This window comes from Larus michahellis, chromosome 3 (genome assembly GCF_964199755.1).
Source record: "Larus michahellis chromosome 3, bLarMic1.1, whole genome shotgun sequence".
NCBI classification, from domain to species: domain Eukaryota; kingdom Metazoa; phylum Chordata; class Aves; order Charadriiformes; family Laridae; genus Larus; species Larus michahellis.
The window spans coordinates 22,354,282-22,379,007 of NC_133898.1; the positions used below are offsets into that span (position 1 = coordinate 22,354,282).

The following is a 24,726-nucleotide window of genomic DNA, read 5'->3' on the forward strand; positions in this document are numbered from 1 at the left end:
CTTTCTTGTGAGATTTCCAGAGCTCCTTGTCTCCAGCCAAGTCAGAAATACTGCAAGCACAGCCACCTTGTGGCATTGGAGTATCTGCGCTTTCGGTCCCGGGAGACAACAGGAAGCACAGAGTCAAGCCAGAATTTAAAATAAATACATAAAAGTTAAGCAAATATTTTTCAACCTCTCCAGCAGGTTTGGGTTTTGTTTGATTCAAGGTAATAATAATACTTAGCACTTACAGTGTAGTTTATAGTTTGAAAGCACTATACAGACTTTAACTACTTAGGTTTTGGGCAATGGGCTGGATCAGCTCTTGTTTGATCTGAATCAGTTCTCCCATGCCTGGAGAGTATATTTAAGAAGTCAGAAGGGAAAAGCAGGAATATCCTTTTTGCCTTTTGGGTTCTTCTTTCAGTTTTTGCCACTGAGCCCATTTATAGGAAATCATTCCGCCTCTTTCTACCTTAGTTTACCCAACAGAGAGCATGTTCTCCAGCCTCACTCGCAGGCCTGTTGAGAGATTTAATTTCAATGATGCATCTGAGGTCCTCTGACAGTTACTATGCAGATGCAGATGTTTCTCATTCTTTCTCACTTGCCTGGTGAAAATTAAAGCCTAAATTGTGAATGAAATACATACTGGCAGCTAAACAGCTCAAACCATCCACGATTACCTATATTGTTCTAATAGTAATCTCATCCACTGCCTGAGGCACAAGGGTTTTGAAAAGGTTACAGTAAAATATGTAAATAGATGAACCATATGCATGAAAAAAATTCTCTCGGGTCCTAGCGTATGTCTATTGTGGCTTCAGCTCTCCTTCCAAACCTTGTTTTTCCAAGAGTCAGCTTTAAAGCTCGGCATAGCTACTGGACCAGTTTATGATCTAAAGACATATTTACAAGTTCAAACCACTTCAGGAGCTAATTATATTCTGGACATGCTACAATATTTGGATGCCAAAACGTCCGTATTCTTTGAAATGAATGTTTGGTAGCTTTCTCAAGAAGACCTCGTTTCACAAACTCCAGTTACAACAAATGAACACATATTCCTCTTTTTGTTTCCTCTTTTTTTGCTGAATTTGAGAAAAAAAGTAATCGTACCGCAATGGAAAACACTTCATTTTCTCATTAAAAAGTACATTTCAGCAGCTTTTCATCACACTGTCCTGCCACCCTCAGATTTCTGCGAAGGAGACGATCTTCTAGTGGGCGGCGTGGCACAGCGAAGGCACGCAAATGACCATGGAAAAGCAAGTAGTCTTTCTCCACTGACTCTAGTCGGTGCAAGGAGAGGCAGTAGTCATTAACCAAGGCTTCTTGTTCCTCAGTCAGGTGGCTTATTCTCTCACCTTGGCATTTCTCACGGAGCCAGCAAGTGGCCAACCTGAGTGGAGGTGGACAGGGTTGGTCTCACTGGACCTGGTCCTTCCCCCATACACTATATAGCACCAAGCCAGGCACTGCTGCCTTGATTTCCCCATACTCTGCCAGCAGGCGGGCAGCTGGAGAGCCTGCGGATCTCTGTGGACACGGGGGTTGCTGGATGCTTTGCTGGACGTGCTCAGGCCACAGCAGAATTAACTTGAAGCCACCAGAGAAGGTAATCAAGGCCAGAGCAAATTCCTCACTGACTTCAGCACACACGTGGTCAGGTTCAAAGGGTGAGACAGCAAGGACAGACAGCAGCAAAAGTGGGAGCTCTGGGGAGAGCCCATACAGCTGCTCATGCTCCCCGGACAGGAGGCTAAATCTGATGGTGAAAAGGAGCCCAGCCCTGGCATGGGGGAGCGCATCGTGTCTCCGCATGGTGCAGGCAGCAGCCGGTGAAAAGGCAGGAAGCTGCCAGTCGGAGAAAGCTGGAGGCCGAGCTGCTTTGCGTCCCCAGGGCTGAATGCAGTGTTACTCGGTAATGAGAGGCTACAAGCAGTGGGTGACATGCCAGCCCAGTGTGCACATGTCAGAGCCACGTCTGAGTGCAACCTATTTGCCATATCTAGAATCAAGTTTTTCAAGTTTTCCTTCTCACAACTGATCATTTACTGTCCCTATGATTTTTCTTGCTGCTTATTCTCCATAGACGTTGCCACCTCTTTGATCTCTACATAAATACACGCAGCTCTTGAGCACACTGTTTACATAGATTAAAAGGAATCCTAAACCTTACATGTACACACTGATAACCTCAAATCTGATTTGTGATTGAGTACCTGAAAATGGCTTTTACGCTCTGGAATTTTAAGGTTTACAACAACAAGCCAGATGTCTTAAGCCTTAGACAGCACGGGCTTTCCCCTTTGAATACAGCAAACACCAGCTTCCATGGCAAGGTCGGATCTCCAGCAGCGGTGCCTCTGAATACCAGAATGGCATTCGAGCCTGTGAATTTTACTGTGATCCACAGAGCCAGTTTTATCTTCTATGAGGAGGATCAGTTTATGCATCATCCTGACAGTGCAAATATCTTGAGAGAGGTATGCTCTACTCTTAAGCTCTTCTCTGAAACCAGAGAAGCCAGACCTTAAAACATAACACGGTATGTAACGCATGAAGTAACTTGAATGCTATTAAGTCACTGTTGAATTTGTACAATTTCTGTATATGTTCAAATCCTGATGAACTATATTGCTCACATTCCTTCTCAGTAAGGTGGCCTCGTCTTTGCAAAAGAAAGGAATGAGAAATGTTAGCGCAAATCTCAAGATTATGAAACTAGGGAACACTGCATATAGTTAACATATACATGAAGACCAGTAACTTTCACAGCTTCTTGAATTCCTTGATTCATTACTTACTGTACTTGTATCTTCATAAGTATCATGATTGATTCTTAGCACCTTAATTATAATCAAAAAATTGTATTCCGAACAGTGTTCTTGCCAGTAGAGCTGCATACCAATATAGACTGCAGTAAAATGAGGGAACAGCTTGTGCGTCTACACCAACACCAATACCAAAACCACTCCAACTTACTAGACAACCTCACAAACATTCATAGTTCCATTAATTACAAACTGTAGTCATTAGAGGCTATTTTTTCTCGTGTACACTGACCACAGGACTTCCCTGAATTAAATCTTGCTTGAGCTAAGGTAGATCATTCAGAAAAAAAAAGCACTGTAAGGTCAAGTCACAAAGATTTTTCTGTAGTACCTGTACTGGGACTTGGGCTTTTTGAGCACAAGTACCTGGCAGTGCCAGTATTGACCCAGAGTTACAGGAGCCTTTGATGTGCAGGGCATGGAGACTCTTAGGTGAAGAAGAATCTATTACCTCATTGATGAGGTTAATCCTGTACTACCACATCTGTGCTGAACACTGCACTGCTTAGCTCAGCTCATCTAAGGCAACATCAGTTTCAAGGAGCCTGTGGTTATTTTTAAAAAGCCACAAAAGCTGTAGAGAGGCTTCCTTCTACACATTTGTCTCTGGAAGCCTCTAGACAGGTAGAAAAATCAAGGCAAAGCAGGAACAGGAAAGATCTTACCTGCTACACAGTTATTTTCAGGACTGAGATGCCACAATGCACTTGATTTAAATGATGCTGAGATCATATACTAATGGAGTGTAGTGCATGGAATGAGCTTGCATTAAATTGCACAAAATCCTGAAGCAGACGGTGTTTGGGGAAGATCATACATACGCTGAATAAAGACAGGCTGTTTATGGCCTGAATCGGCACATGAAGTTGACATGCAGTAAGTCATAAGTGCATGGAAATTTACCTCACCAAGAAGAGATACTGTGATAACATTTAGCAGATTTTTTTTTCCAGCTGGCACTTGACACTTTAGTCCTTTTCAAGTGCCTGACCACCTCCATGTGCTTCGGAAACCTCTCTGCCAATCCCAACAAGGCTTGAGAAGATCACAGGAGTTTTCACATACTTGGCTGCCCCAACTTATTAAACAGTCTCCTTATAGGATGTTTTTATTTTTCAGCCTATATCCCAAAAATCTGATGTTCTTGGACAAGAAAATGTGATTGCGGGTGGGCTCAGGAGTTTCTACCCTCTCTGCTTTCCTACCTGGTCTAAGGAAAGTTCTTCAGACTAGAAAGAGGCTTCTCCCAGACTTCTCTGGGAGGTGAGTTCACACCCCTAACTCACACTGAATGGCTCTTAGCCATACGGACAGCCAGCCCTTCAGCTGATAAAAATGCATAGAGTGCCAGAGGTTTGCCCCTTCACTCTGTGAAGGACGACTCATGGCATCAAAGGCTGCAAAATCAAGCTATGAATTTTACAGCTGTAATGCATGGATCACCCACTAAACTCTCCAAGTGGGACCTGTGGATCTTTAAAAGCACACTTTTTAGTGAAAATATCTACATGGATCCAATGCTGACTTTGAAAAAAGGAATTCCCTCTGTCCCACAAAAACTCACACCTTCCTCACTCCACCTTATTTTCAAGGGAAGCCAAGGCAAAGAGAGAGGCTTTGTAATGTGTGTTGAAGGTCAGAAAAATCAAACACTCATTCCTGGTAATGCCTTGCCCTAGACGATGTGTAGGAAATCCATGCAGCCCTGTTAGTCTTGAAACCTGCTGGTTTAGAAAGTTAGGGTAGAGTACATTTGTGCTAGTGTTTGATATCAATCCCTGAACTAGTCTTCTTGACCCCACAATATCAACTTAAAGGGAAAAAAGGCACTTGCAGAATGTGACTTAAATCTTCCTGAGACAGATGATGAAGGTCGTGGTTGGCCAAATGAATCATGCCCTCATACAGCCTGTATCTCTCCATGAAGAGGTGTCAGAAACTACGCTGTGGGCACCTGCACCGGAGATGTTAAGTCAAGTGAATTCCACTGGAAGAGACTTTCCTAAAGATACCCAAGGCCTCTGCTTTAAAGAAATGATAATATTGCAAGAATTCCAAAAATAATTATTTCCTAAGTTACCGAGATTTGATGAATTCTAGATCTTTCCTAAATGATGTTTCCTACTAGAGTCTTCAACCCACTTTCCTCCTGCTTTCCTGGAGTCAACTTTGGATAAAAGAGAGTGAGTCTGAGAACCGATGACTGTTGAATCCCTGCAAATATGGGGCAGTCTAGGGAGTCAGAGCTTGTTTTCTGTAGCTTTTTGTTTCTCAGGAAGCTGTCTGAATGTCTTTACAGCCTACTGTACTCTTTTGTGCTTGCTTGGCTCCACTAGCCAGCATGTTTGAAGGACAGAGGCAATACTCCAACTATCCCTACCCAACCTGTCAGTCTCAATTCACATCCGTCTGTCTAGGAGGCTTAATGGTCTAAACCATGGTGGCTTCTCTTCTAGCTACTCCGCACTGATACCTCAGAACAGAAACAAAGTACAGGAGTGAAAGAAGGAGAGAGAGGTAGCTCTGTATGTCTTGCTACTGCTTTATATCCATGTGCACCAAGGTCTGAACCTCGCAGCAGTTTTTACTATGAGTCTGAATATCTCAGAAGAAGAAAAATGCATAGTTCGGTGTTTTTCGTTGGTAGCTAAAGACATACCAGTGATGCTGCTGTATGGCCTTGAGTTCCTGGTCAGTGCCCCATTTCCACCTATCCTGGCCAACACTAAGTTGTCATCTTTGTTCACTCCTGCTGAATCCTTTCCAGCAACATACCAAGTCTGAAGAGCATACAATCTCTCAGGAGTCATAGGTAGATTTCTCCTTAGTAATACCTATAATTTGAGCCAGAATGGAAGAGTCTGGTGGACCCTTACAGGAAACCTCCAAGGTTGGTGAACACCCCTGTGTGATTTTCTCTTGTTTTGCCATTGCTAGTCCACCAGTCAGGAGAATTGTTAGTGAGCAAGGGAGCTTGAAGGTACAGTGCACACCAGAGAGAAAGTGCTGCCAACTCCTCTAACTCATCTATATCAATCCTATTTGATATCAGTGAGATATATTAATCAAAAGAATGCCTGACTGTCAGCAAAAAGGGCAACTCTTCAGTATTTGTGTTCCTGCAAAGACTGAGGACAGGGTCTCTAACTCTTTCTGTCATGGAGAACTTGCCCCTTTAATGTGGGCCCAAAGTCCCTGCAACTGAACATATGCTTCCCAGATGGACCTAATTAAGACTATGTGGCGGCATTTGGGGGTGAATAAATAGAGAAGAAGGAAACTTGCTTAGTGGGAGGTCTATGGAAAGAGCTGCAGAGGACTAAGAACTGGGAGACCACTAGAGTGACCGGCTGGTGTCTTCTCACTGAGAGCCACAAAGAGAGGAAGGCTTGTGGACTGAGTCCTTCATGTTATGGAGTCAAGCTTGAAGGCCAAAGGACATGGGGAACAGGAGAAACAGAGCAAGAAATAAATCTCGTGGTGTGTCTGGAGAGAGACAAGTCTGAGACATGGCAACAGAGACATTCCTGCAGGGAAGGACAAGGGAGGGCTGCAGCTAAAGGGGCTATTCATGAAGGCAGATTAAGAGCTGTGTAAATGGCAGAAGGTGACATAACTGCAACATTTGTCATGTTTTAATACCTCTGTTTGGGACAGAGCTGGTTCATTTTCAACCATTTCTAAAGCTGATGAATGCTACTTCTGTTGTTTCTCCTCAGAGAGTGATGTCTTCTTAAAGGGTAATATTGTAATATTCTCAAAGGAGTAAGTAATTAGATTTTCCTTACCTGGTGCAAGGCACTTGCTCTGACTCCCTCTCCCTAGATAGGACACCTGACCAGCTCTCACCACTTGGTTCACTCACACCAAGACCTAACTGTAGACAAGTGGGAACTGAGAACCTGCAATTTTGGAAACCAGTGTTTGAAGGCATTGGTGAGTTTGGAGGAGAGTTAAGTTAACAATAAACAGAACATTATTTGATATTACCAATGCGACATGATGCAGAGGAGTGGCTGCAACATCATGGTTGTAAATTCTTTGGACCAGTGACTGCTCTTGGCCATGGATGCAGCACCTGGAAGAATGGGGCCACATTAGGGTTTCTGGGAACTCCTGTCATGCTACTAATGAACAAGTGTGGACTTCTCCAGTCAAATGGTTGTCCGTCATCTCTCAAAGGAGGCCTGCACTTCAGCTCCTGCATGCACATTTAGTTCTGACTTGCAGACCTGCTGAAATCCAGTGGGACAAGTGACATCACAGTTGTGAAACTGGGAATGGGTTTCATACAAAAACAGTTTCACACACCAGGCTTTTTACATCGTCTTGAAAAAGCCCAAGATTTGTATGTTATTGGTGCAAGTTCATACTCATTGCTAGTCTATTGGAATGGTTTTATTAGAAATCCTATAATCTGCCACAGCAAGGTGCACTGATCCCCCTTGGGACAATCATCTCTCTACATCCAGCCTGGGTTGAGGGTCAAAAGCTGAAGACTTCAGGTTGGCCAAAGGGAAAGTGATTTGTGCTTTCATCTCATCCTTCAAAAGATCACAGTCAACACAGCAGAGGGAGAGCCATTGTGGCATTGGCAACTTGGTATGTGTGCACAAAGAAATCTGAAGACTCTGGAAATGAAACAGTTCTCCTCGGCTGAGGAACGAGTCTTCCAGAGGCTGTTCAGGCAGTTTAGTGAGTCTCTGAGCAGAAAGATGGGACGCAGACAGGGCTTTGTGTGTCTCTACCAGGCCAGCAAATTAAATTTAGAGTAAAGTATTGGGAGAGAAAAAATAAGCACGAACACAGTGGTCACAAAACAACCACAGCATCTCAGGCAAAACAAACATTAAATCTGGAGGAGAACTGCATTGCTTCCCATCAAATCATCCCATTTACCTACAGGCATTCTGTGAGACAGCACTAGAGATTACACGAGTTTCTCTGTGTAAGAGCTCTAACACCATGTCCTTCCTGCTTCTCTCCATCTCCCCAGTGTTCTCCTCCCCCGGTTCTGAGTCCTTTCCAGAGTCTGACTCCGGTCTGCAGATCCAAGGATGGGATTTTTTTTCTCAGGGAAGACTCCCTTAGACCTCTGGGCTGCAACAGTTCCAGGAATTTAGCTATGGGAGAGCAAAACCCCAGAAGAAATATGAAGTTCGTTTTTTAACTAAAATTAAGATTTATGAGGAACAGCTGAACAGACTGTGCGAGGTTTTATTTAAATAGATTTGATGGCCACAATGATTGAGTAGAACTGTATATGCTTACTCTGTTGTGAGACTTATACACCACATATGTAAGTACCAGGCCCCTTTTCCTACTGTCTCTATGTTTAGCCTTACACGTGATAACCATGTGCTTTCAGCACCTCACATACACTAATGGGTTTTTTTGTCAGAAAGCCCCTCGAGATTTGAGGGGTGGAGAAATTAAATGAGCAGACTAAGCACACCCAGGAAAGCTGTAGGCAGGCTGGGACCAGGCCCCAGGTCTCTCACATCTCAGTGCCAGTTGCTCCTTTTCCTTCTCATTCTGCCACTGTAGTGGCCACTCTTCCTCACCCAGAGCTTCATCATACATGTCTTCATCATACATTTCTCTGTTATTGGCACTAGTGACCGTTTATCACTGGGAGTCCCTTGGCTGCACCACAGGATGGTGAGGAGCAAGCTGGGGACACATCTGGGCCACTGGAAAGCTCAACAGTCACCGTGGGGGCTGCTGCCACAGGGAGTACTTTGCTGTTATTGCCTTCATTCCAATTTAGACAAAGAACCCAGCTGAACTCCGTCCACAGAAACAAGTATTAACACACAGAGAAGAGCTGATGTTCTTCAGAGAAACAGGTGGAAACAAGTAGCTTAAAAAGTCACAGAAGAATCAATGAGCCCACTCAAACATAACCGGTGGGCTCTATCTACTTAATCTACTACTTTGCCACAGATAACCTCACTCACTCAAACACAATTCTCCCCAGAAGGCAGGTGCACACACCTGGACCTGCCCTCATTTTGGTAATGCAATATGGAGCCTCCTCTCCAATGGCAGGTCTAAAGACAGGGAAAACTATTTAAGCTTTTAATAATGAGTTTAGCCCCTACCTCTGGCTAAACCGTGCAGAAAGGGAGTAACTTGGAGCCGTTTTCATTTCTGTGGGGTTTTTGTTTGGGCTGGTGCACTAGATGTGAGGGGTTTAAGGATATCTTCTCTGTCTAAGTCTCCTATTACGATGGGCCAATTTGTGAGTGTGTTTGACTGCCTGAAGATATCAGGTGGGATTTTCAAGAATATCAGTAGGTGTCAAATTGGGCATTTGATAGCCCATTAGAAATCACCTGTAACTTGCAGTTGCCAAGTCTCCTTAAAAATCTGGCTTAAAGACAGATTAATCTGTCCTTAGGCACACTGTGTGTCACTTCTACATCTGTGGATGAGCAGGGAGCTGAATAGTGGTTTTTTATATCTCAACAGAAGGTACTAAAAACCAATTGGGTTTTCTACTGTAAAATTATAGAGGAAATTTTTCTGTAAATTGTGATTGGCAGGCTGTCTTCAGTGAGTGTAGTAATAAACATGTGTCTACTTTTGCTCTTCTCCTCACTTTCAAATTTAATTGTATATTGCTTATAGAGTTACATAATGTAGAAGACCCATAGATATGCGAAAGTCTGATTGCTTTTCTTGCACTTCATAGGTAAATGATCTGCTCTGAGACTAACACTGGTGGAAGGTAAGCATCCAATTTTTTTTTTTAATAAATCTATGTAATGCATTATTATAAATTGAAACATAAAATTATATAAGATGATTAGGGGACTCGAACACCTCTCTTATGAAGAAAGGCTGAGGGATTTGGGTCTCTTCAGTCTGGAAAAAAGACAGCTGAGGGGGGATCTTATCAACACTTATAAATACTTAAACGGTGGGTGTCAGGAGGATGGGGCCAGGCTCTTTTCAGTGGTGCCCAGGGACAGGACAAGAGGTAATGGGCACAAACTTGAGCGTAGGCAGTTCTACCTAAACATGAGGAGGAACTTCTTTACTTTGAGGGTGGCAGAGCACTGGCACAGGCTGCCCAGAGAGGTGGTGGAGTCTCCATCTCTGGAGACATTCAAACCCTGCCTGGACGGGTTCCTGTGCAACCTGCTCTGGGTGACCCTGCTCTGGCAGGGGTTGGACTAGATGATCTCCAGAGGTCCCTTCCAACCTTATGATTCTATGATAATATATAATCTGTTTCTAACCTATCTGTGTCCAGATAGCTAATACCCCTTATTTATAATGATCGTACTTCTCTTGGAATGGCAACCTGAAGCAAGATTAATGTCTCTGTGTAGCCTGTGTATCAGTAGGTGTAAGGTTCAACATTATATAGCGTTTACATCAGCTCATGTAGTGGTCAACCAAGACTAGTAGAGCTTTATTGTCTCTTTCAGTCCAGACAAGGTGTAGAACAGTATTGGAATCCACTTCTTCCTAATCCACCATTTATGTTGCTGCTTCTAAAAGAGACAAAACCTCTTCAGGGCATTGCTTGTGTTTTATTAGTGTTAGGGTCAGACCACGGAGGTCAGCTCCACATCCTAAGTACTTCAAGTCCAGCAGTATTTGGAGGTAGAGCTGGTCTCATACCAAAGAAACATACCACCTGGAAAAACTATGTTTACATACTAATCTGTTTGCCACTACATGCTGATACATTTGAGCTTAAACCAAAGACTTTATAGATATGTAGGCCTGGAAATCAGTGTTGCTAATGAGTTCTACATCTAACCTGTAGGTAGACAGTGGCTCAGCTGCTAAAGTCTAGAAAAAAGTCACAGTAAATCCCTGTGACTTGAAAATGTGATGTATTCAGAGGCAAACGTGCACAGTGCAATGAAAAAATCTTGCTTCACACATGGTAAAAAAAAAAAAAAAAAGCTTGGGGGAAAACTTACTGCTAAGGTGGGTTGCATATGTGTTTTTGCAAGTGTGTTTATGTAGAGTTCTCAGATCACAAAACTAGAGGCCTTGCTCAGGCAGAAATCCAACTGGCTGAAATGGAAATGTTGCCTTATGCAGTCTGCAAAACTGGGCTGGGAGTGTGTGTTTGTACATTCTCTGTGCATGCTAAAGGTCAAGGAAAAGGTTGCCAGGACCTCTTATTTGTGTCTCCCTCCCCAGCATGTAGCCAAGATGCAGGTAAAATTCCCATGACTCTCAAGGAGGCTGCAGAATTTGGCCCACTGGGTATCAAAACAGCTCTGAACAGCACAGTACAGCTAAATTATTCCAACACCAGACAAATGGGTCTGCCTAACCAAAGCCATAACATTTGAATTATTAATGTCCTCTAATAAAGGGGATAAAGTGTCTGTAGAACAGAGCGTTTCAGAGCTCTGTTAAAGATCATGCCTATTTTAATTTAGAAGTTCAGCTTGAGGAGAGACAATGCTGGCATTGTGTTACAGAGATTTAAAACAAGTCTGTCTTGAGGATTTTCCTCTGTCCTTATCTGTAATAATAGAATTTAAAAAAGAGTCAGAGCGAGAGCAGCAGCACTGGAAAATATCTTTCTCAGAAACTATAGCAGACAGGTCACAACATTTTTAAACAATGATAGTAACATTTATTCTATCAAAGCCATTTTATGTTTTATTTGGAACTCTGGCGCCTTTATTTTTTTAAGCTCTCATAACATGACACTAATTACAGACATCAAGATGCTCTATAGAAGATACCAGTCAAAATCCAGATGCTGCTTCTTTTCCTTTCTCTGCACTCCCACCCCAGCCCTTTTGTGTGCATTACATCATTGCATAGTTTATTTTAAAAGTGCCTCAAAAATGCAATGATAGTAATCGTAGACAGCAGGAAATTGATGGTGAGCACCTCTGGTCTGCAAATTCCTTTACAGCGCACTCCCGCTGCTCATCAGAAGACCTTCTTGTTAGCAGACACTTGAAAATACAGTTTAGGTGATGTGTTAAAAAAACTTTGGGCTAAAGTAATTTTTGTCTTAGGACTGTGTGTACATGCTTCCTCCCCTCTGTCTCCTGCACCAAATGGAAATTACCAGATCGGTCAGAGGAACAGGTAGAAGGGTTTGTGGTGGTCCGCTGCCGCAGTGTGCAGGGCCAGGTGGGAGCAATGCTTTCCTCTGGCTCCCCGGGGAGCTCCCACAAGGTGCAGGTTTGGGGTGAAACACCTGAGAGAGACCCACAGCTCAGGGGTGTCAGCCAGCCCAGAGAAGCACAAGATGATCTGCAGGCCACATCCCCTTTCTGTCACAGTGACTACAAGACTTCATTACTGTTTCTTAGGGAGCTGGTGCGCTCCAAAGCTCTTCAGGTGATGGTAGCCCTCCACAAAACAGCCATAGCTGAAATAACCAAGGGCCCCCAGCACAAAGTGAAGTATCCCATGACTTCTAGAAACCTTGATCAGCTGCCTGTAGCAGGTGGTAAAATTACCATCCAGCCCTCGAAATTATTGAGTTTCACTTTGACTTGACTGCGTGAACATCTGTAGGCTATGTGTGACATTTCAGCCAGGGTAACATCATCCAGAAGAGCATCTGGGCCATGACCTGGTCTTCTGCATGCCCCTGCTGCGTCACGGGGCTTCCCTGCAACTCACACCATGTCACCCTGGGCCTGTCTGGTGTCACTGAAATGGCCAGCTTTGGTCAGGATAACATGGGCTCCGCTCTGCTGCGTGTCATAGATCACTTAGCACATCCCTGGAGCTTTGTGGTGACACATATGCACAGCCCTGCCGTGCTGCGGAGCTGAGTGGCGGCTGCCTCCCTCACATTTTCCCACAGGCAGACAGCTCACAGGATGAAATCCCAGCCCTGTGTAAGTGTGAATCAGGATTTCAGCCAAAATGTTGCAACAAACACATTTGTCCTGCAGAGTAAGCAAATAAAGTGGCAGCGCTGCACCAGTAAAGAACAGGAAGCTTTTGATGATACTGGCTCCAAGTTTTTAGCCTATTAAGATTTCCATTACCCTCAGGGTCATTATTCAGCAATAAGTAAACACCAATAAATCTGAAATAACAAGTGAAACACATGCACTTAAGCAAAAAAATAATCCCAGTAAATGTTCTTTCCTTTAGCACATTAGAAACGGTCAGCACAGCACTATCAGGGTGATTATGAAGCTCTGAAATACATCCCATCCTCCAAAACAAACGTCCTGTGAGCCTGCCCATATGCAAGCTTAGGTCTTTGCAGCCAGGAAGAAGGGAAGAACCATGGTTAGGAATCCTGTTGCTGATTTCCTTCATGCCCGTATCTGAGAGGTGCCTTTCCAGTAGTAATGGCAAGGACTGAAATAAATGTGGTGATTTTCCTTCCCCATTCCAGTCCTGTCAGGAGTGGTGAAATCTACACGCGCCTCTGTGTCTACATTGTGCTGTCAAGTACTTATACTCTATTTCACATGTATGGAAATCATGTGTCTTTAAGTACCTACAAAAGTCATTTTCCCAATAGAAGAAAGATTCTCTTGCTGCCACTGCCTGTGTTAAAATACCTCGTGGACCTGTGAGCAGATGCAAATTCTTCCTTTTTCATTAAACTGTGGAAGGTTTATTCTACATTTTCATAAGTAGTCATTTTAATTTTTCCATTTTCCTTTCTTAAACAGGAAACCTCTCCACTGGTTCTCCACTTTCTCTAAGCTCTTTGTTTATATTCTACTTCCATTACCAGAATTATTCTTACATTTTTCCATCCCCTATTCTGAACAAACATTTACACTGACTCTGAGTGACTCTTATTATATATAAAGGGAAACAACAAAGCAAGAGAGAACAAAAGGAACATCTCTGTGGGAAGACGAAACGTGGCGGTTACCTCCATGCTGACAGTAGCCTTGGAAGGAAACCGTTTGCCAGCCCTGAGCATCCCTGACCACAAGGTCACACTAAAAATGCAAAAAGATAGAGGCATGTGAGTTATAGAGCTATACATGTCATGGTTCACAAAAGTAAATAACCTTTTCATTCATGAGTTTTTACCTAGTTATACAATGATTAATATATGTCTGCTGGGCTTCTCTCTGCCCACTTGGGCTGAGGAAAAAGGATCCAGCCAATACAAGGGATGTGGTCCTCGTTTCTCCTTTGGGCTACCAGCTCCATCAGCCCCACGCTGCCCGCAAAGGGAGTGGTGGGCAGGCGGGAGCAGGAGGGCAGGGAGCAGTGTCTTGGCTGTCTGGGAAGAAGCAGCAGGGAAGCGACACAGCACTGCAGAGCAGGAAAAGCAGGTGCCTCTGGACACATTTGGCCACCAGAAAAGTGTTCACAGCCACAGGGACAAACGGTATACTGGTAGAGAGGGTTAGATGGGCTCTCTGGGAGTCTGCAGTTGGAGGTCAGTAGCTTGTGGTTACTGTTACTTTCACTTACCCTATCAGGAGTCCTTTTCTCATCTCCCCAAGATGTGTTGAACCCAAAGCGTGACTATTGAGCACTGATAAGCCTTTGCTTCTGCACCAGCAGTGCGCACCACCTGCCAGTTGTGCCGTTGTAGCAAGGAATTGTCTGTCCAAGCAGCTCACGGAAAGCTTTTTTTGTTGCAGGAGAGGACAAGGAAGGCTGTCTCCGAAGAGCTTGTCTCCACAGCATCCCTCCGTTTGCAGCAGGTAGGACTTGTGCACACAATTTACAGCCTCCTGACCCGCTCAGCATGTCACGAGACATGGAAATCCCAGCAACCAACAGAGAGGAAGAGCTGAAATTCTTCCCTGTCCTTGACTCTCACCGTCTTCCTTCCTTAAGCCAAATGCCCCACTGTATATCTACGGGGTACCATGTCCTAATGCATTAAGCACACAACCAGACACCACCTCCCTTCTCCTCCTTCTGCTGCTGGTTTGCTATTTGTCCCATAAATATTCTCTTGTCGTGTTATTAGTTGGGTTACAGATAATCTATAAAAAGAAGGGAAATCTCCATGTTTGCATATATGTTCTCCACTTTTTTCCAAAATCTGAATACTCAGTTTGCGAAGTCTGTAGACATGTCAGGCCATTTCCACAGATGGTCTTTAGAAACTTTATTACTATCCGTGAGAAACAAGAAAAGAATCTGCTTCGAGGTCCCAGGATGGATTTGCAGGCCTGGTCGTTGAAAAAAATTAGATGTTTTTACTTGAAATCTGAATATATTCGTTCTGTAAATCATTGCCTGACAATAAACCCACGCTCTTTTCAGAGTTGCTTTTTACTGTGAGCACTTTACAGCCTAATTTCCAGAGAGAAGATCTTTGACTAAAAAATCATGTGATAAAGTTTCTTGACATAGTTTATGCTTTCTATGTGTTATTTTCAGTTTTATCCCAAAATACAGAGAGTGCTAAAATTGTGACAGTTCTGTATCTTACAGAGCTGGTTTTAATTGCGTCTTCCATCTTTTTGTGTTTGCAAAATATGATTTACAAAAGTCTAGATATTTATTCTACTGAAGTTGTCTTACAAGGCAGCCTTTTAACTGAACAGCCGATGTTAATCCCGCCCACACATCCTAGTAAAGGAGCACGATGGTTTTTTAAACTCTGGCTCAGTGTCTCATCTCTTCTGTGGTGATGAAAATGAATATTGCATCTATGGCGAGGCATGTCAAGCTCTCTGTGGAATTTATTATGCTCTCTGCACCAAATGTTCTACCAGCAGGTCTGCCTCGTGCTATTCAGAACATGTATAATTAGAAAAGAATTCAGCTAACGCTGGAAAGAATGACTGTCCATAACTCATCAGGTTAGAAAGCTGGAAGCCCTAGAGCAGAAAAGAAACGAGTGGAATATTCAGCCGAAGAGGAAAAACTCATTTTCTTCACTTTCTTACTGTGAGAATAACTATTTTATATGTAAGATGCAGTTCATTTTCTCTTCTTCAAATAAGCAACCACATTCTTGATCACTGCAGGCAGCAGACACAGGACAATAGCGATGGTCCCAAGCGAGCCACAGCACGACCTTTGAGTAGCTGGAGGGGCAGTTCTTGCTTAGGAATGCACTCTCCGGTCCTGGGCTGACTGTGTTTCTGTTTAAAGTCCGTGGAGAAAGCTCCACCTTGTATGAGTCCCCAGGATCTCTGAGGACCAATGCAAATGTGCAGAGGTCTTGGCTTGTCCCCTTCAATGGTGCCGCATACTACTGATAGCAGAGAGCATTAGTGGTGGCTCCTACACAGTAACTTCAGCAATCTTTTCCTGTACCACATTCTTATGTGAGACCAAGATTGCTGAAGTCAATAGAGAGATCTCTGTGGTGTGCTTGAACCGAAATTTGTTCCTAGGTGATAAACACCAGGATCCTTATTCTGAGCTGGTTAACTCTAGTCTTTGTTAGTGATTTCAGGATTTTGGACTTCACTTCTGCAATATCACAACATCTAATTTAATGACTCTCCATATCTAACAGGCTTCTAACAATGAGGATCACGTTTTTTGCATCCTTCTTTTGTCCTCATTGTAATGTCTTTCCCAAGTTTCCCAGCTGCATCAAATTCCTTCCTCAGTATCAGAACCTAAGCACTGATGTCTTCTTATTCTTAACCCTCCTAGGTTATGATTTCTCTCTGCAAAATGGAGGCCAACTCCTTTGCATATAAAAAGAAGGGAAGAGATGGCTCTTCACAGACATAGGCTTCAGACAAACTCACTCTTCATCTTCAAATTGGAAACATCTGCGTTAACATGACTGACAGGCAAGATAAGGCTTAGGGTTCATTTAAGAAATTATTTTGAAGATCTTCCCAAGGAATCATTTTTCTTCCCTTATAAGTAAAAGTCTTGATTGCGGGTTTAGATATTGGAGATTCCTGGGGAAGGAGGGGTTAGTTTATCTGTATTTTAAAAAGCTGATAAAGGCACTGAGATATCCTTTGTCACATTTGTTAAAAATATTAATATTTGTATTTTGAGTGTGAGTATACTTCTGCCTGTCTCATTAGGGCCGAATCTCTGCTGGTTTCATTTTTCTTAATATTATTCTCATCTGTAACTTGACTGCCAGAAGAAGGTGCTCATCATACAAGTCTGTCTTCAAGGTTTCAGTGGCGCAGGCTCCTAGTGAGGGGGAAGGGCTTTCCATGGTAACATCACTAATAGAAGCTGGTCAGCATAGGAGATGGGGCTCTGACTTTTTGGCTCATCCTGGTGAGTCCAGTCTTCTGTGTATGTGACTAAGAAGTGTCCTACTTCTTATATGGTCCAGGAACAGATGTTTAGGGAAAGCACAGAACAACTAGGGCATATATCACAGAGTGATTCATCCCCATTACACTCAGCTAGTTTCTGAGAAGCAATAGTTTTGGACTTTCTGAGATAGACGTCACACATGGACAATCACTTTGAAGAGTCACTGGTTGACCTATCCTTAATGAATTTGTCTCATCCCTTGCAGAAGTCATTAGTACTTTTGGTCTCTACGAGGCCCAGCAGCAAGGAACCTCATCTTTTCCTCCATTACTTTCGTAACTGCCGCCTCACGGTGTAATTGTAGGAGTACATTGCACTTAATCATTTCTTTGTGTTCTCTGCCAGCTTCAGCATTTCACGGGGCTCTGTCAGATTCCAGCTCTGCCATTTCTTTTCTGCACTGAAGAGAGCAAGACCTTATAACACCTCCTTGTAGAGAAGCCTCCAATCATCTTTATCACCCTTCTCTCTAATTATTGTGATATTTTACTAAATTACGGTATTCTTTTTAAGACACAACAAAATTTTACGTCCCGGATAGGTACCATTGTAGCAATACTAAATATAACAGCATATTCCCTGTATTGCACTCTCTAGATCTCTCACTCCATCTTTCAGCTGCTTGGTCTCTCATGATGCTTTTTTGGCCATTTTTTCTCATTTTCATTTTCCATGGAGACACATCCCCTACATTTTCTTTCCCCATTGTTGTGTGATGGGAGTGGGGCAGATGAAAGACATTGTCTGCTCTTCAGGTCTGCAGTTGAAACAATACCCTAGAATACAAATAAAAGTATAGCACAAAGCAGAAGATTAAAAGGCTTATGTAACAAATGATTATTAAAAATATCTACACTTAAACAATGGGTACTTATGATGCCCCCCTCATTCCTTGCATGGTGAATAGGACCATTTCTGTGTACTTAATCAGAACACATTTTAAATCACACTGTATAGTATACTTTGTGGCAATACACGATGGCCAAAGTATATAAAATATGATGAAGTTAAGAAGTTGCAGCTGAACTAACAATATATTCTCCTGGAAGGAGACATCGAATAAATTGTGGATAGTTTTTGATAGCCAATTAAAGTTCTTATAAGAGCTCTGCTGCATTTCTCTGCATTCTTCAGTCATAACCTTTCAAACAAGTATTTGCAATTGCAAATATTCGCCTAAACTTCCAAGGTGTTAATAAGTTAATGTGTCTCTTGCAACGACCAGTTAGCATAATGAATACAAACTTCAGAGAGTGTTTCTCATCAGGAAGTAATAATTTTATGTAGTTTTTTGGTGACAATAGCGATTTCTGGTTTGGGAGCAGTCGTGTACCTATGTTCACATATATTTCTTCAAAGATTGACAAGGTTGATTTAGAGTCAGACACAGATTTTTCCAATAGAAAGGAGACAGTTTTCCATAATGGAAAAGAAAGAATTTTTTTCCCCTCAATTTTGTCAAAGGAAAAAATGCAAGATATGAACCAAACAGTTTCCAACTGCAATATTGTATGATGACTATTAATTAATGAAGATAGAAGGTATGGTCTTGTAAACCATTCACAGAGAAGATTAAGCAGCAGATCTGACTTTTACCTTAGAGTTTGTCATTAAGTCATTCAGAAATCCAGCTAATCACTCTGGACTAGATTTCATAAAGTACCAGATGACTTTGCTTGTCTCATTTTTGCCTGTGGGCACCATCAGAGAGGACCAAGATTTGGTATTTAAAAAATGAAGCTTCTAGAGAGCTCTTTTAACGCTGTAGATTCTCTGAAAATCTGCAAAGCCCTTCTTAAGACCTTGATCAAGCAAACCCCTTTTGCTTATGTGTAGATATGTGATTGCTTTCTTCCAGTGGCTGACTCAAAGGGGTCCACACTGCTCAAGCCACAGCTATTCTGCTGCAGGCCCCAGGGTAGCCATGGGTTGCCCTGGAAGCAGCTTTCCATCTCCCTCTCACCTCCCTCTTCCTGCCTTGAGCTTTCCCAAGCATGCAGAAAATGTCTTGTAGCTCTCACCAACCAGAAAATTTTGCGGTGCCATCTGGGAGTTGGCCAGCTCTTGCCTGCAATCTTTAGTGGGCCACTTTCTTTAACGTTAGTTGTAGGATTTTTGTGATTTGTTTCCCCCAGAAGGGATTGTAATACTAGCCAGCTTCACATCTTACGCAAAGCTCAGTTAGTGCTTGGACAGCTTTTTGAGGTCCAGAGATGAAAAATACACAGCAATACAAAGGCTTATCAGATGATTACAGCTTCAGAATATAATTATTCAACTTGAAATTCAGCTATAAAGAAGCAGATTGATAGAGAGAGGGTAAACACACTTGCATGAAATCTGAACCCATCCAATTTTTTCAGTTCAGATTATATTAACCTCTTCCCTTTCCTGAGTCCTCCTTCCTTCCATGCATCAACCTTAAGCCAAATTTGTTGTTCACTTGTGCCCATGCAAAGGGCTTCTCTAGTGCTGCCTTGCCAGCTAAGACACATCTCATTCATTTTCTTATTCTTTACTTCCTTGCGAAAAATATTTCCTTCTCCGTTCTGGGGGCATCAGGGAGGTAGCAGTTAAAACTTGATGCAGCAGTCTATTTCTCTGTTTTATCAGATCAAACCCCATCTCTCATTGAAGAATCGTATTCGCAGTCTCTCATCACCATGGAGATTAATTGCTGCAAGCATGACAAAGACTCACACAAAGTTTTAGTCATCTCTGCAATTAATCCCGCTTTTCATCACCCCTGGCTTCACCTACTTTCCTGCAGTTCGATTTGCAGATGATATTCTGCACAAGAGAGTGGCCGTCTTCCTACTACCACAGTAATTGCACCTCTTCTGTGTCTGAGGAGGCATTTCAGAGCCCCTTCTGCAGTAAAAGCAGAAGTGTTAAACTTGATGGAAAAGCACTTTTCCTAGCCAACTGTAGTCCTGGAAGCCTCAGAGCTGATGCTGGTCCTCAGTGTGTCTTTCCCTATGCATATTTAAAAAAAAAAAAGAAAGATCTAATTATTGGGATGCCGATCCAGATCAGATGTGAATCACAAACTATAAATCACAAGCTGGTAAAAATTTCCTGATTTCATGTATAACATAAATGGAAAATGACAGCAGTCTTTCAACATCTTATTTTTTAATACTCTTCCACGAGCCCTGTGGCGGACTATATTGTGTGTGTATATATACATGTTTTTATATATGTGTATATGAAACAGGACTTTTAAACAAAATTATTCTCTTTCTTTTTAGTCTGAACCCATGCAGACTGGCTAAGCTGTTAATGGACAGCTCTTAATACAGCTCAAGAAGAGGAGACCTCTGATGGCCTCCCAGACATCTTGGAGATAACTGAAGTTAAAAGGAAAGGCTCCGTGTCTTGTGTGTGGGATCCAGAGTCCAGGGGCTTATTTTGCTCCCACCTCCTGCCTCTCGCAGGTTGAGTCCCTGGCTCACCCCACACATCGAGCTCGCTCCGGCTGAGAGCAGCTTGTGGTCTCCCATCTCCACAATGTGCTCTGGGAGATCCAGTCAGACCAACTGTGATTTCCAGCAAGAGTCTGAGGAGATCAAGGTTGTACCTGCCCATGTGGGCAGTAAAAACCAACAGAGCAAGAATCCAGATTTGCCTCCTCCCTGCCCTGCTTTGAGGGACAGCGGAGGATAATTTCACACCTGCACTTGTATCTCAGCCCCTGATGTATCTCTGGCTGTGCTGACTGTATTAAACAAAGATTTTTCTAGCCCAGCGAGGTGCCCCTCTCCTCAATCTTCTTGGCATCAGCTGCCATGCTGGCATTCCTCAAATCCTTCCTGACGTGCTGCCTTTGCTCTCCACCTTTCATTCTCTCTGGTCAAATGTGAACATTCCCAAAAAGTGATGGGTAGGGTGCCGTCCTCCTATCACAACCAGCTGGTGTTCACACCGCACAGTGTACCCGGCTCCCTGCACCTCCCCAGGTCACTGTTGGCCCCTTTGCACCGCAGCCCAGGCTCTTTCCAAATCAAACAGAAGAAGGAGAAACTCAAATGTGCCCTGTGTGGCACCTCTGCGAGGCCCTGCAGCACAGTTTGGGAGAGAGACGCCCTGGCACAAGGTGTGCAAGAACAAGGATTAGAAACCATGTATTTCCCCTGTACAGCTGAGGTTGTCATATAAAGGCAGTTCCAGGAGCTGGAGCTTTAGGAAAAAAGCGGCAAGCATCCCCAGTAAAATTATGAATGTCAGCAACACTCTTTGTGTTTATGAAAACCTTAGTGTGAGGCCCAGCAAAGAATAAAGATGGAGCTAAGACTACAATGAGACTTGAGAAATCCAGGCTTGACCCTTTAATTTGCCACGGGATTTCGTGTCACCTCAGGGAAGTGGATCCTGCTTAGTTTCACTGAAAATGTCGAGTCCACTTAGTTGGGCAAGGCCGGGAAGAGAGTGCTCAGCATCTTGCAGGATGGAGCCCTCTGTGCTTCGGTGTCCTGTACGTAAAACTCGGACAAAGCTACTTCTTCTGTCCTTCTACTCTCCAGTGAGCAAAGTGTTCTCTGCAACAGGGATTTTCCTCATGAACTTGACACACATTCAAAAAAAACTCAGTAACTATTAACCATAATTAATCCTCTGCATCGATTTCTGCATCAACGTTATTCTGAAGGGGTAATGTTTTGTTGCGTAGAAAAATTACGTATGTTGAAAAAGCACCAAATATTGACATTGCTAGATGAGTCTGTCACCAGTATATATTTCAGGGACCGCGTGGGGACTGTGTACCTGGAGGATGCCACATGCTGCAAAGCAGCCAGTGATATGAAACTGAAAAAAACCCCATGATTTGCTAATTTACAACTAATAATTAAAAGGGCCTGTCAAGGAGCCAAGCTTCCTCAGCATGTGTTTAACATTACTTCTGAGAAGGTCATTGCTGACTTCTCTGGGAAGGGAGTTCCGGAGAGGGTACAGTAAGTGCACGGAGTTTAAATGAGCAGCCCCGGCGCAGACATTTCGCAGTCTTCAGGGATGCACAAACAATTCTGCCTCGGCGGCGCAGAAACAATGCCCTGTATTCACAAAGACTACAGGAACTTCAATATTGTGTGGAGGGGAGGGGAGGGGGGTGAGGGAAGTCTTGAAATGCGGATAAATTGGTATTCACCAAGTGCCATTCCTTAATTTACAACAGTCTTTAACTTCGGAGGCAATTGCCAAGGTGCTCATAAAAAGAGAAATGATGAATATTCAGGATGTCTTCTGAATCCATTAGGCAACTGAGGATGAGGTCTCCATATGTATAACTTCTGCTGTTTTCACATGCTGGTAGAGAGAGTGCCAAGATGGCGTCAGGAAGAAAAATGGCTCCTTAAGTTGCCAATGGGGAGAGAGGAAAGGGGAAAAAAAAAAGTGTATATCAAGTGCATGGAAATGAAAATTTGTTTAAGTACAGTAATTCAACCTAAATGTGCGCTGCATGGCACGGCATGAACCTGGCTCTCAGAGCTATCTGGCACAGCCAGTTCTGCGGACAGGTGTGCGTAGGATCACTGTCAAGTTAAAAGCAGTCACTGAACGGTTTTCTTTTTCCACACCATCCCCTCCAAGGGTCTAAGAGAGCCTAAAAGAATTCAGCTTCAGGACATGAAAAGTCTCAGACTGGACCAAGAAGAGGAAAACTCAACCTACAGAGGCTGAGAGAAGCACTAAGTGTCTGGGCCAGGGTAAGAAGCAAGTCAGTGATGGAACAGGCTTTCTCCTTCATCCTCTCCCCCAACTCCCCGTTTCCCTCCTTGACAACCTTTACCGACATCCTAGATAACGTAGACGAGGCACTTACAATCGCAGTCAGTAACTGATGAGGAAAACATGCTGTCCAGTTCTTACATCCCAGAAAATAATGTCTTCTGGATGCCATGAATCACGGAGGATCACAGGCCATTAATCACCAAAGGGTGGAAGGGACGAGTTTACAGTCATGTGTACCAAACACAGCCATTTCTCTGGGGAATCTCAGACCTGGCATGATTCATTTTGCTTTCTCAGGGAGGAATTGCAAAGGTTAGAAGAATAAATAATGCCACAGCCTCCTGAGTTCAGCTGGTAGTGAGGCCAAGCCTCCCATTGAGGACTGGAGGCTTTGGTCACAGGATGTCCGTATTGCCACAGCAGGCATGGGGGTGCGTAACAGTGACACTCCTCTGGTTCCAGAGTTGGTGTAAGGGTACTATTCAGTCCACCAGGTTTTCCCTGAAAGACTGTAGGGAGTCACTGGAATTCGCAGGGAAAGCAGAAGGGTGGCAGCCTTCATAGTCCCTGTCTCTTGAGGTTGTCGGTGTCCTGATTTGGTAACAGCTCAAGTTCACAGCCTGTCTCTGGAACCACTCTGGGTGCTTGTGTGATGAGACATCCCAAATGCAGCTTTCTGGAAGGAAGGGGCTATCCCCTGAGAGGCTGCCTTGCCTACGAGCAAGGGGCAGATGGTAGTTACCTGCCTTTCCAGCCATGACCGTAAAATGTGTCGGGCACAGTGGGAACACACAGAGAGGTCTCACTAGGGAAGTGCTTGATGAATTTTAGTAGTCTTTGTTGCTGCCCTTTAGGCAGTTAAGAGCCAGCAGCTGATGACCAGACAGTGCGTGAGGCTCTACCACAGACATCATCAGGTCATCATCAGATCCATATAATCGTCTCAGTGACCTTCAAGGGTGTGATTTACCCCTCTCCTGCTCCTTAGTACGGACGTGGGGAGGAGGATGTACCTCAGACCTGAAAGATGCACTACCTGCCTATCAAGAATGATTAGATTATAGTTATGGCTAGTTTAGTTGCTTAGGTAGCTGTTGGTATTGTTTCTTGCTTTCTTCACATCAGCCTCCCACCCACTTGAAATAAGAAATGCCAGCACACCTGGAGCAGAACAAGCAGTTGACTGAGTAAAGACAAACACAATTCTTCAGACTCAGAGATTATCGAGCCACAGAGTTTGAGTTCAGTTCAGTTCAGGGTTGAGTTTTTCCCTCTTTGCAATTATTTACAGAACACTTTGTGTTCACACAGCTCAGCTTTCTAGGGTGCTTGTTTTCTTTTTAGAACTGTTTTTTCCGACCAATCACTCGTTATTTCCCATGTGGGACTGGTCACCACTGCTGGTCGGGCTGTTCCTAATCTGTGATGAAACGGGTGAAACACGATACATGAGAGAGGGTACTTCCATCGTTAATCCCCAGCATTTACATTCACACACGAGTACCTTGCCCACATGCAAGCACGGGCATTTGCGAGAAGAACAATGAGAACTTGGCAATAGGCTGAGCACCCCCCATTTGAGTGTTCGCAGGAAGCTGTCAAAAAGGAAGAGAGTGGTAGAAACACGCTGAGTCCAGAGCGCCTCACAGAATTGTTCCATGGACATGTTCCACAATTGTCTTTCCTCCCCGTGAAGCTGCAATCACCAGGAGTGCACAGGGGCATGGGCAACACAAGCACATGCTTTTCCCACTGCTTCTAAGGTTAATATGAATAATGTTGTTCCATAGTCTGTTATTGTGGAAATACCGGCGAGCATCCTGCAAAAGCAAGCCAAAGAATTATAGCTAGATGTTAGTGTGAGGGGACAAAACAAAGCATCTCAAAGATGGCAGAATAACACCACTGCGGTGACTAGCGGGATGAAATAGCTCCACAGGAGTTTTCCCCCATCCACTGTCAGCAATCATCCCTTATGCAG

At 43.6% G+C, this 24,726-nt stretch overlaps 1 long non-coding RNA gene across 1 annotated transcript; it reads left to right on the forward strand.

Annotated features, from left to right (window-relative positions):
• The first annotated feature begins 9,227 nt into the window (after positions 1–9,227).
• On the forward strand, positions 9,228–20,960 carry LOC141740409 (uncharacterized). The gene is made up of 4 exons (XR_012586021.1): positions 9,228–9,296; positions 9,517–9,552; positions 14,396–14,458; positions 20,267–20,960. It is a non-coding gene; the product is annotated as an uncharacterized LOC141740409 (long non-coding RNA).
• The last annotated feature ends 3,766 nt before the right edge of the window (positions 20,961–24,726 follow it).